Source organism: Vombatus ursinus, unplaced genomic scaffold, assembly GCF_900497805.2.
Source record: "Vombatus ursinus unplaced genomic scaffold, bare-nosed wombat genome assembly UNPS02008614.1, whole genome shotgun sequence".
Lineage (NCBI taxonomy): Eukaryota > Metazoa > Chordata > Mammalia > Diprotodontia > Vombatidae > Vombatus > Vombatus ursinus.
The window spans coordinates 1395422-1407912 of record NW_020948392.1 but is presented as its reverse complement, the minus strand read 5'-3'; positions in this window follow the sequence as shown (position 1 = coordinate 1407912).

Sequence of the window (12491 nt, the reverse complement as noted above, 5' to 3'; positions counted from 1 at the left end):
GGAGTTGTTTCACATCAGTTAAACTTTTTAAAGAAATGTTGACAATTATAGGCAATTTCTTTTTTAATTTTATATTTTTTCTTTTTTTTTCAGAATCACCAGGTCATTTAAATAGCTTGTTTTGAAGTTGTTATAATTGCATACTTTGTCTTCTATACCTTTCTTCTAATTTAGTGTTATTTTGACCTTTGCTCTGGTGATCTGACTACCCACAGCTCTGAAAAGATGCCCAAGTTGTTTCCTGTTTTGTTAAGATATAGTCAATTTCATTTTTAGGTGGTATTTTTTTCAGTGTTCACCATGTCCAGTGCCTTTCAACTCTCTTGTTGAAGAGAATATTTATGATATCCATGTTGAAGATTTTTTTAAATGATCTATGAGTCTATGACAATTTATGTTTTTAAAACCTGAGCCATATTTTCCAACATTTTTTGAAAGAGATAAAAAAAGTAATGCATAGTTCCTACTTTCATATAACACGAAGGATATGACACACATACAAATATGTGCCTTAAATATGTGTGACTGTAGGGATAAATAAAATAGTGATAAGCATGAGTCACAGAGATTTAAAGTAGACCTATAGAACAGTAGTTTTTCATGTCTAATAAATATTAATAATCAGTTTTCCAGAAAAAATAAAGTATGGGTCACACACTTTTAAGTTTAATCTGGTTTAACATTTTCTATATCATTTTAAGTCTAGACAATCAACAAAAGAATAACTTGTGCCTTGATTTGTAGTGTTTGATGATTTCCCTGGCACAATTACTCACACTAAAAATTTAACAATAAGCTCTCACAATCTGGTTCAAACTGGCTCCAGTATGGCCCCTGGCCTTTCCAGAGACAATGGTAACATGTATTTGATTACCATCCCCAGAGCAAGATGTGAAAAGCAGTGGTAGGGTAGGCAGGTGCGATAGGGCAGATGGCAAGACTGCATAGTTCATGACCAGAAATAGTGGGTTAGGTGAACTTGCACTCCCTCACCAGTAGAACAGCTCAGCGATGCCCTCATTAAACTTCATCGGAATATTGTGTTCAAGTCTGGGAGCTGTGGTTTAGAAAGGATATTGATAAATCATAGTGTCCAAAGGATGGCAACCAGGGTGGTGAATGGCCTTGAGTCTGGGTGTGATAGGAATAATAACTACCAGTATTTCCCTGCAACACGAGTTAGGCCTATACTTCTTCTTTCCTTCCTGAGACAGAGAATTGGCTTTCCTAAAGAGGAAACAAAGATGTCCCTGGGACCTGATTGACAACTGCATCCTTGCAGTTTGCTGGTCACCTAATGGCATTAAAAAACAGCACCTACAGTAGCAGCAACAACAAAAAAAATGCTGTCTTGGCCACCCCACCTTGGTACCACATAAGTCACTGTACTCTTCTATGTTTCCCATCTTCCTACACCTTAATCCCCATTATGTACTCCATGATCCTTTAGAACTGGCCTAATTATTCTTCCTTGCAAATCTCCTGATTCTCATGGCCCTTTCACGTCCATGTAATGTTCTCTCATCTCATCTCTGTTTCCCGGCTTCCCCTGGCTACCTTCAAATCTCATCTAAAGTTCTTCAAGAAGCCTTTCCCATTTCTCTTTACACTCAGTTCCTTCTTCTGAGACTATTCCCAATTTATCCGCTACATAATTTTCTTGTACAGTATTGTTTGCATGTTGTCTCTCCCATTAGACAGTAGGTTCTTTGAGAGAAGGAACTGTTTTTCTTTCTTTTTTCTCTTTTTGGACTTTTTAAAAATTTTCTGTGCTTAGCATAGGGACTGGCACATAGCAGACATTTAATAAATGGTAGTTGACTGAGTGTTCAAGAAGACTGCTGTGTCATCTAAGGAAAAGAAGAGGTAAGAGAAATGAAATGAAAAAAGAAACATGTTTTAGGAGGGGAAACATACCTTGAAATATACATGTGCGCATATGCACACACACACACACACACACACATATACACACAGAGGAACAGATTAATCCCTATGATTTTCTGCTATCAAAAGTGTTGGGCACTGGGCCAAATTCTGTCTCTCTGGATGAATAGCTCCTCTACAGATCCACTGGAATTTTGTTCTAAAATTACAGATCATAATTTATCCTCCTACCCACTAGCAAGATTATTTACAAAAGTAGCCCTGTAGAAGGGCTGGTCCTTATATTCTAGAGAAACAAACATTGCTGTAATTTAAAAATTATAGCTGTTGATTTTCATAGACCAAAATTATAAACATTCATTCATATCAAATTGGCATTTAAAGATATTTGGGCAGAGTTTTGAAATAAACCAGACATTCTAAGAGGGGAGAGAGTGCATTCCAGGTATAGTAGATAGATTGTACAAAAACAGAGAGGAAGGAGTTCATTAATCGGTAAACATTTATTACACACCTACTGAATACAGAGCATTGTTCCAAGAAGGGAGAAAGAAGAGAATATTGGGATATGGAATACTTCTTCTTTAGTGACTCCATTTTTTAAGCTCAGAGGAGCAAGGAGTGCTCTTTGGGAATGACATTTGAGACTGAGCCCAGTGGTAGCTGAAACAAAGACTCATCCATTAGTCATGCTGCATCTGTATGTGAACTTAGCGGGACAACCATTATTTAGAAACTGAACTAAGTTTGAGCCCATTTCCCCCCAACAGATCAAAGTAGGAAAGAGGAGATATGTCCTTGAGGTATTTTGGGAAAGAGTTGTATTTCTTTCTTTTGCTATATCTTTGTAAAAGTGGGTGTTAAATAACTAAATAAAACTACAGTGCTAGTCACTGGAAACTAACAGTGGGTATTGGGTGGAGGGGAAGCAGACACACTAGTAGAAGGGTCATCCAATGGCAGCAGAGAAGGGACATCTTCAACCCTTCGGGTACCCTGGGATCCTGAGGGGGAGATCTATCCTGCCTTGCTCTGGGATAGTGGGCTGGAGCATACTTGCCCCAATAGCATGCTATGAACTCTTCAACTTGGAGTCACCTAAGAAGAAAACCCCAAGGAACTCCCATTTTGGTCTGAATGGATATGCATTATATCTCCTTCTTCTATGTTCTTCTGTATGAAATTTCTCAGTCTCTTTACTCAGCTATTATATAAGAAAATGTAACGTTCCCAGGCCTGTGTCCCAAGTTGACCATTTCCAGGTTTTGATGGGAAGAGATCACATATGGACATAACTTCCATACTTTCATCCCCAAAACAAGACATTATGTGCTGACCTGTCTTCTGGACAGAGGGAGCTGAAAAGTAAGTCTAAAGCAGGGAGCTAGCTCTGTAAGATTTTCTAGATCATGGAGAAGGCCATCTCCTCTGATGAGAGTAGATTTTCCTGAATCCAAGTTGGCCAATCTTTATGCTTTCTGTATCTTCTCAAAAAGGTACCAATGGCCTGGCCCACAAGCTCATTTAGGAGGTGACACCTCAGATACTATCAAATAAATCTTTATATGGGATAACCTCATTAAGTTGTTTGGGAAAATGCAGGACAGTAAGTAGAAATGACCCTTATCTCTTCCCTTGCACAACCAGTGAGGCAAGACAGATTATCTGTGATAATGGCAAGTCTTAAAACAATCTTGGAGTTTATAAAACACCAATCATCATGATAACTAGATACTGTAATAAGCAATTGCCTCAAAGGAAATCAAGGCATAAAGAAGTATAGCAGGAATTCTCTAGCCACCACTCCTTGAAGGCCAGATGTGTTACCTTTTACCCATCCCTCAGGGTTCTTCAGTACCCCTCAGGATTTGGGGGGCTCTCTTGTCTCTGTCTTTAATGAAGCCCTCACTGATAGTGTTCTCTCAATTTTAGGAAACCAAAGCCTCTACCTCCATTTAACCACTTAACAGTCAAATTAGCTTTTTAAAAAAAAATTACTTTAAAGATATGAACAAGAGGGACAGTGGATAGACCACTGATCCTGAAGTCAGGAGTTCAAATTTGGCCTCAGACCAGATACTTGACACTTACTAGCTGTGTGACCCTGGGCAAGTCACTTAACCCCAATTATCTCACCCCCCCAAAGATATACACAAGAGCAAATACACAAATATTACCCCCAACACCTCAGGGGCACAATCTCTATACTACTGTCTTTGGAAAGAGGAAGGGTGATTAGGGTCATAGCTTATTTCATTCCCTACATAAAATTAGTTCCATGAAGTTCCAAGTCTAAGTTCCTAAATTCCTGGACTTGCTCTGGGTTGTACCCCGGTATCTCAGGATTTTCTCGCTATGTTTATTGCAATGTCTTGTTTAGAATCCTGGGCTCCATGGTTCCTGTGGCTCCAGCTGCTGAGTCAGGGATTCTATTCCCTATACCTAGAACTGAAAAGGACAAAGGAAATAGGACCAAAACCTCAAGCCCACTTCACAGAGTCCCAGGGCTTAAGGGGAGGAGAAAGTGACCCTTATGTCTTTTCTTTGAAGGAAACTTTTGCTCCTGGACTATATGAAAGAGAGCGACTGTTTTAGGTGGATTTAAAGATGTGGGTAGTTCTGGCTATGCAGTCAGTGGAAAGAGGCTGCTTCCAAAGATGTTCTAAATTGATTCAGAGTGTCCATGCTGGCACTAGTCCTCACTACCATGATCATGTCTCCCATGTAGATGCCTTCATCTTAGTTAGTTGGTCTGAGAATGTGCACAACCTTTGTTATAAAAGGAATCATGCTTTTGTGTCTTAGACATAACTAATCTTGAAGAAAAATTTCCACAAATGTCACTTGTAATTGTTCTGATATTCCCTTCCCTAACATAATGAAATTGCACTGTATGCTATCTCAATTATTGTGTAAGCATTACCTCATTAAACTCCATTTATTTTTATGGCACAAGTAGAATTTAATGTAATTATTCCCATTTTTATAGAGGAAAAAAGCTTAGGAGCAAAGATTTAGGGTAATTTCCTAAATATCTAGTGTTGGGGAAGGAATCCAATACTCCTAATTTTTTTAGTTCTTTGATATTTCCTTTGCTCTGACGGTCATGGACCATTTTCCCAAGGATGAAGAGATGTTCCTTTTGGGTAAATCATAAAGTAATGTGCCAATTGCTTATACAACATAGGCCATATAAGCAAGGAGAAACTAAAAGAAATGTTTATGTAAGACCTATGAGGTGATTACCAGAAAGGATGGGGGTATGGAAGTGTGTTTAAGAGTGAGGGGAGGGGTAACCTCTCTCTCTTAACTGAACCCATTCATTCTTGAGTTCATCAAATATATTGTTGTAGCTGTTGATGATGATGCTCCTTCATTCTGGAAGAGGACCAATGACATCACAAGCTTGATGTCTTGATTTGAACCTGAAATGGATTTGAGTGAAGCTGAGCTGCACAGTCATCAGCCTTGCTCTCTTCTCCAGAGTCATCAGAGTCCTGTGGCAAGACAACGGTCAAGATGATTGGCAATGGCACAGGATGCCTATCAAATATGTATTGAATACCTTTAATATACAAGGCCCAATAATTGATGTGAAGAAAAGCAGCCCCAGTAGGGTCAGTCTGGTGGGATGAACTGGGAATATCCTGAATTAGAACCAGTCATCTGTTGGAATACAGACAAAAGAGACAACAAATATATGGTAAATTTCTTTTAAAGTTCTTCTTTAAGATTTCATTAACTTGGTATACTGCTCAAATTTAAAGGATATAACTCTTTAGAAGGAATTCTTTAGGAGCCCCAAAATCATGCCTCCCAGAAGCTACAGGTATTGAGCTAAAGCACAGGGGCTCCCAGTATTGAGTAGCATTTGAAAGGATATAAGGAAGCACGCACCAATTCTATTCTAGTTGTGAACTTGACTGTTTGAACAATGTCTGGCATGTGTTTTGAGATACTTGGATAAAAGTCCCAAATATTTAATGTATAATTTCTTTTTCAGAGATGGGATGGTGATTGAAAACTGGACCTGTGATTTCATGATTAGTATGGGGAATTTCTGGTGAGGAAACTCACTATATCAACACAAATCAGCATCTGCTCTGAAATATTCTGCTTTGTAATATTTAGTCTTAGAGAGTTGCTGGGGGTGTTGAGTGCTGTTACTTGCTCATGGTCATAAAGCCAATGTCAAAGGTAGAACTTGAATCCATGTCTTCATGACTCTGAGACTAGTTCCCTATCCACTTAGTCCAGACATACCTCTCCTGATCTGCAGAATAATATGCCATTATACTAATAAATTCATAGTAATTTTAAATTAATTCAAATTCCCATCTATCATCCAATTAATATTGTTATTTTTTATTAGTTTGTAATTGTTTAGGTTTTAGGGGTGGTAGCTGAACATATTAGTACATCTCACAGCAGTATTAGGACTACCCATGGGTGTACCTTTTCATCTTCTCTTCTCACATTTGGCAGCTTCTCCTCCAGCTGTGACCTTAGTGCTACCATCATTGTTTCAGTTAAAACACATGCCTTTCCTTTTATAACTGAGCTCTGATTGCATTACTCCTATCTTGTAGTCTTCCTCTACTCTAGCAGGTGTGACATCCCTTACAGACACCTCCATGCCATTGTTTCACTCTGTCTTAGCTCTAGGCTTCAGTTCTTTCATTTTACAAATGAGAGCTTTTGGAATGTTCTTGCCTTTCCTGCAAGAACATTCTATGATTCCGTGAATCATCCAACAAAACTATGGTCGTTTTTTGAGAAGTTATAATATGGACTTCAATGGTAAACTCATCTTTGGAATACTGTCAAAATAGCCCATGTGGAATTCTGTTCTCTACTTGGTAGATTGCTTTTACCATTAGTATGAAATTTTTCCATTGTTTGTTTGAAAATTTCTAATGTATACCCTGTTAAACAAATCTGTGGGAAAATCAACTATTCATGCTTGAAAAATGGACTGCTTACTGAAGAGTAACTGGGTGATTTATTACCAGTTGCTGTTTGTAAGTGTTCCATTACACCATCTATGTTCTTCCTTCAGTTTATATGTAGCCAAACTTACTCATATCCATATTTATACAACTATTTTATCTGTTACTCCACCCAACCCCATCATTCCTCCCTTCAAGGTACAACTCAAAATATTACCTGAAGATCAATCTTCTACAAAGAAAACATTTACATTTTCCCTCTTGGAGGAGAAACGAAAGGATGATTGTATTGCAGCTCTAACAACCGTTTTTCATAGAAAATATATATCATTCATGACCAAATGCATAACACGCTAAAATTCCTTTCCAGTGACTCTCCATCAGAAAAGTGCATCTCATCTCACAGTCTTGTTTTCTCCATTCTTTATCCTGCAGACTTTTGGGAAGGCCGGGTGTTGAGAGAATTGCATATGGCAAAACCGTAGATTACTCAGGTCAGTGGCTTTACAAACCCAGTCCAATCTTAGGCCCCAAGTATTCACATTTATTTGGATAATAAATGTTTTAACTTGGAGAATTCATCTGAAAGGGGGTAAGGCCAAGTTGTGGTAAGGTTATTTATGAAAATTCTTGGCAAATTTCCCAGCCTTTTCTGCCTCCTTTTCCACATCTTTAAAATGGGAAAAAATCATGTAGATCCATTTCACAGATGACAATAATTACAAAAAAAAACTAGAAAGCATACAAATATTGCCTAATGATGAGCTTATAGAGCTTGAAAGCTAATGAAACTTCAAATGCCATTTAACAGAAAGACTGAACAATGTGATATTCCATTTTGACATGTTCCAACAAAAAAGTTAGTTGTGGAGATTCCACATGAATACATACAGGTTTTTCCAGAATATTTTCAATAGTTTTGCATGATCCTTAAAAGTTATTCTATATTCTTGAAATTGGTTTTTCTCTACTTTGCCCTATGCCACAATATGTTTTTCACTATTTGGACTCCAGTTTAAACTTTTCTAGATTTTATTGGAAATCAGTTTGAGAATGTCTAGAAGAATAGGACATATTCTCTCGGTATATTCCCATAGGAAGTATGCCTGATTTCTCCATTTGTCATTAAGAATTTTCTGAATGTGTTGTTTTATGGAACATGGCCCACTGATTTGTTGCTTCAGGATAACATTTGGCTCTCTAAACATTCTACCCTGAGCTGCCCAGACTTTTTGTTTTCTGAATTTTATTTGACTCTGTATTCTCTTATTAGGATAGTATTGCATATACTTGTTTGCATGTGGTTGAGGAAAGTAAAGAATGATAAAGGATGAAAACATGAAAAAGTTCATATCAAGGCTATCATGAAGGCATTATTTGTAGTATCTTAAAATTGCCCCCATGAGACTTCTCTCTGGACCTCACTTTTCTCATTTAAAAATGAAGATTGAATTTAGCTTTCTTTAAAGTTCCTCCCAGCTCTAGATTTCATTATTAGAATGACATAGTAGAGTAGAAAGAACCCTGGTTCTAGAGTTTGAGGACTTAGGTTCAAATCTTAGTCCTGCTTTTCTGACTCTTAGTACCCAAATGATCTCATGCAAGCTATGTAAACTCCCTAGGCCTCAGTTTCTTTATCTGCAATGTAAAGGACCAAGTACTGGGGATATTTGGAGGGAGGAGTGACACTCAAGTAAGTACATAAATGTTTTTGTCAGAGTTTGAGATTGTGTAGAGGCAAGTATTTTCCAGATTCTTGAGAAAGACATATATAGGAAACTTCAATATTAAGAAGCATCTGGAACATTTTATCCACAAAAATCATAGGTACTTAAGGAGCCCTGATCTGTTCCTTTTGTTTGAGTTGAAATCTACATTTTCAGCTGGGCAACAACTAGATGAAAAGTTTCCATTAGGGATCTGGAATCATGACCCATGGGTACAAATACAAACTCTTTCATTTAGTAGCTGTGCCACTTTGGTTAAATCACAATCTCTCTTATCCTCAATTAGCTCATAAGGTTGTATTAGATAATTAAGAACATCATTTTTAGCTCTTACCTTATATAAGTCTGTTAAAAAAGTCATACTGCAACTAACCAACATTCTAACCTGAACGGTATTTAGTATTTTATAGTGGTACCAATCACATACCAGTAGTATTAAAGAAAATGTTTTAATGACACTTTAGTTTTTTCATCATAATCATTTCCAGATGTATTGCCTCTATCCCTCTGCCCTCCCCTCTCACCCAGAATTCCTCATTGCAGCTAAAAAAGAACAGTTAAGGAAAACCCACAGCACCATAACTGAGTCTGACAGTGTATGCAATATTCTATCCTCATAGTCACTTATCTCTGCTGAAAGAAGAAAGGTATGTTTCATTATCTGTTCTGTGAAACCATGACTAGTATATTAGCCATAACAATTACTCAAAGTCTGGCCTCTTTTTAGCGCTCTTTGATAACCATTTTGCTGTCATTTTACTTAATGGTTCTTCCAGTTTTGCTTACTCCTCACTACATCAGTTCTTACAAGTCTTCTCTCCTGTTTCTATAGATTCCTCACATTCAGAATTTACTTCATGGTAATATTCCATTGTATTTGTATATCACAATTTGTTTAGTCATTCACTAATCTATCAGCTCCAGCTTTGTTTCCACTCCACTATTGCCATAAGTAATTGAACATCTTGTGGAAAGACATAGTTGTCCTCTATATTTTCTCTTTTGTTCTTTTTCTAAATCTCAAAGCAAACAGTCGGGTTACCACGATATCACAACAAGCCTAAGCCAACTCTTTTCATTTCCCTTCTCCTAAATGAATGTCTTGTTTAGGCAACCTTTTTTTTTTTTTTTAGTACTATGTCTTAAAATCTTAGACCTTGAATTCCCTTTTCTCAGATACCAAGATAGGCAGGCCCTCAATAAGTGTTTTCTGACTTTCTGTGAGAGCCCCTCAGTGTTATTGGAATATTAAGATGTATTTTCCTAAAGGAAAAATAAATTGAAAACAGAGGTTGACTCATTTCTCCAACATTCTGCAGAAAAGATTTGTTAGTATCTTAGGCAGGATATTTTTGCTAGGTTCTGTTGCAAGTAAATTCAATAAATGGAAACTGAGGTACGTATTTTGAGCAAAATCAGTTAATTAACAGTGACATGTATAACTTTTAGCAAAACAGGTCAGATAGGCCACCTCAGTAAGGCCAGTAAAGGGAGGATCCTCTTTATAGACACACAGGAAAAGAGGGCGTCTGGGTAGTTGGAAAACATCATAATTGGTCATACTAAGAAAAGTAAATTATCATTCAGGTGTGATTAATCATGCTCCTCTCTGACAATTAAGGAATGTTAAATTTTTGGGAGGGCCTCACCTGCTTCTTGCAATCTTTACTAGGGGATCATTACAACTAGCCTCACTGTTTCCTTTGAGGAGATTCAATCTCCTCTAACTGCACAAGGACAGGCAAGAACAGATGACATACCTTTTGGGGCTTGGCACCAGGTTAACCTGGTTGGGGCTTACAGACAACAAATGTCCCAGGAACTAATGGTATGAATGATACCAATAATACCTTTAAACTAAACTAGGAGGGAAAACTGCGTGCATGAGCCTAATTCAGAGATGAAGAAATGTGACTTGAGCAATTATACAGAAGGGGGCAGTAATACAGAAAAGGGTCAATTCTAGAATAGAAACAATTATTAAATAATACAGAATAATTTTCAGTTTGGCACAGGAAGATGATCTTTTGATATTCTTCCTATGACTATTTGGTTACTTATTTGTTTCTATTATTATTATGATGATGATGATGATGATCAAATCCTAATGGGAAGAAAAAAGTCCATTAATGGCTTTCAGTATTGATAAAGAAAGGTCAGGAGCTTGGTCTGTTTATTTGGGTAAATAGAGTAGACTACTGAATAGTCTGCTCTAATGGGGGACTGACTGAGGAAGGCCTGTCCTTAGAGTATGTGATTCTGTCTCATTTCAATCCAACACCTGGAAAGTGGGGGAGTCATCTTCTGGCCATGAGGTACAGTGGCTGGTGCTGTGTGGTGATTTTGATTGGCTTTAGAAACCTAAGGACTGAGGAAGGAAGAACTGATTTTGCATGCAAAAGGATTCAAATAGCCTGCCTGAAGCCCCTTTTTTGTTATTCTTTGGTAGTCAGGAATAGTGATCACTCTCTACTCACTCATTTCCAGTGGGAGTTAGGAAAGTGAGCCTGGAGGTAATACTAGAGTAAAAACAGAGACAAAGCAGAAGAGTCAGAGCTTTGAGAGCTCTGGAGTACCACAGTGGGAATGCATATATGTATGATTACATTGTGACTAGTTTGAAAAATAATGGAGAGAGAAAAACCACACTATTTGAAAGGAGGGAAAACTTTTATTGAACCATCTACTGGGGTGAATTAATTGAGTAATGGAACAAGCACTTCAGTAGGTGAGATTATGAAAAAATAACTGCACCCCTAGGGCACATGGCTCAGGTGCACAGATGCATGTGTCCTAGAATCCTAATTACTTTATAATAAAAATATAATTATGCCCTATAGTTGACTGCCCTTTTGAAGCCTATACAGTATCTATGATAGATACTAAGGGATGATGTAATAGGGTACAGAGGCCATTGTTTGATGTTTGCATCTATTGAAGCTTAGGAGAGGAAATTATCCTTTATATGTTGAAGAAAATAATATGTTGGTTGACTTTTTAGAAGTGTGATTGACAAAGGCTCAAAAAATGTTGGGGGATCTTTTTAATAGCTAGATTAGTTCATTTAATCTTAGGCTTTTTTCATGAGAAAAATGTAAGACTAGGAAAAAAAAAGAAAACTAAGCAAGTAGTTTGGACAAAATAATCTCATATTTTAGTAGTTCTACTCTGTTTCACCTAAATTAATCTTACCCTAAAGGCTCAAATTTCCCAATACATTATAAGCCATGCTTGGTGCTTAACACGTGTTTAACAAACAAGAAGTGTTTATGCATCTGCTGTCACAACCAAGCTCATGCCTCATATTGCCACTTCTCATTTGCTAGAGAAACCATGAACCACCAAATTCATTGCCAGCACCTTGTTCCTTGTGGTGATGTTAGGAGGCTTGCTAATAGGCACAGAAACTATTCTCTTTCATCCTTCAAATAGTCCCTCTCAGCTTTCTAGAAATAATGTCGAAGGCACCTGGTGTGTCAAATCAAGTCCTTTATGAAGCTATTGCCCTCATGGCCTCACAGGTTTCTCATCTTAGTCTCACAAAAATCATCTTGACCTAAAGGCAGCCCTTTCTCTTCTTTGAGGTATATTTCCTTTTTGTTGTTGTTGTTAAAATAATTTTTAATTACAAGCTTTTGATTTTTGTGTTATCCACATTTCCCAATGAGCTCATTCCCTCTCATCTCCAGCCATGATGTGGGAAATTGCCCAATGAGAACCCACTTATGAGAGCACATGTAGTGCAATGGGGAGGTGCTCCCCCATGTAGCGGCTTAAGAACATCTTCTACCCCACTTAAACTCCTAGTGAGAAAGCATGATTTACCCTGTCTGTATCTTCTGTCTGCACACTCAGGTCCATCTCTGCATCTAGCTTAAAGCCTTTTCTTAACCACATAGTAAGGGGCCATGAAATTGTCACAGAATGC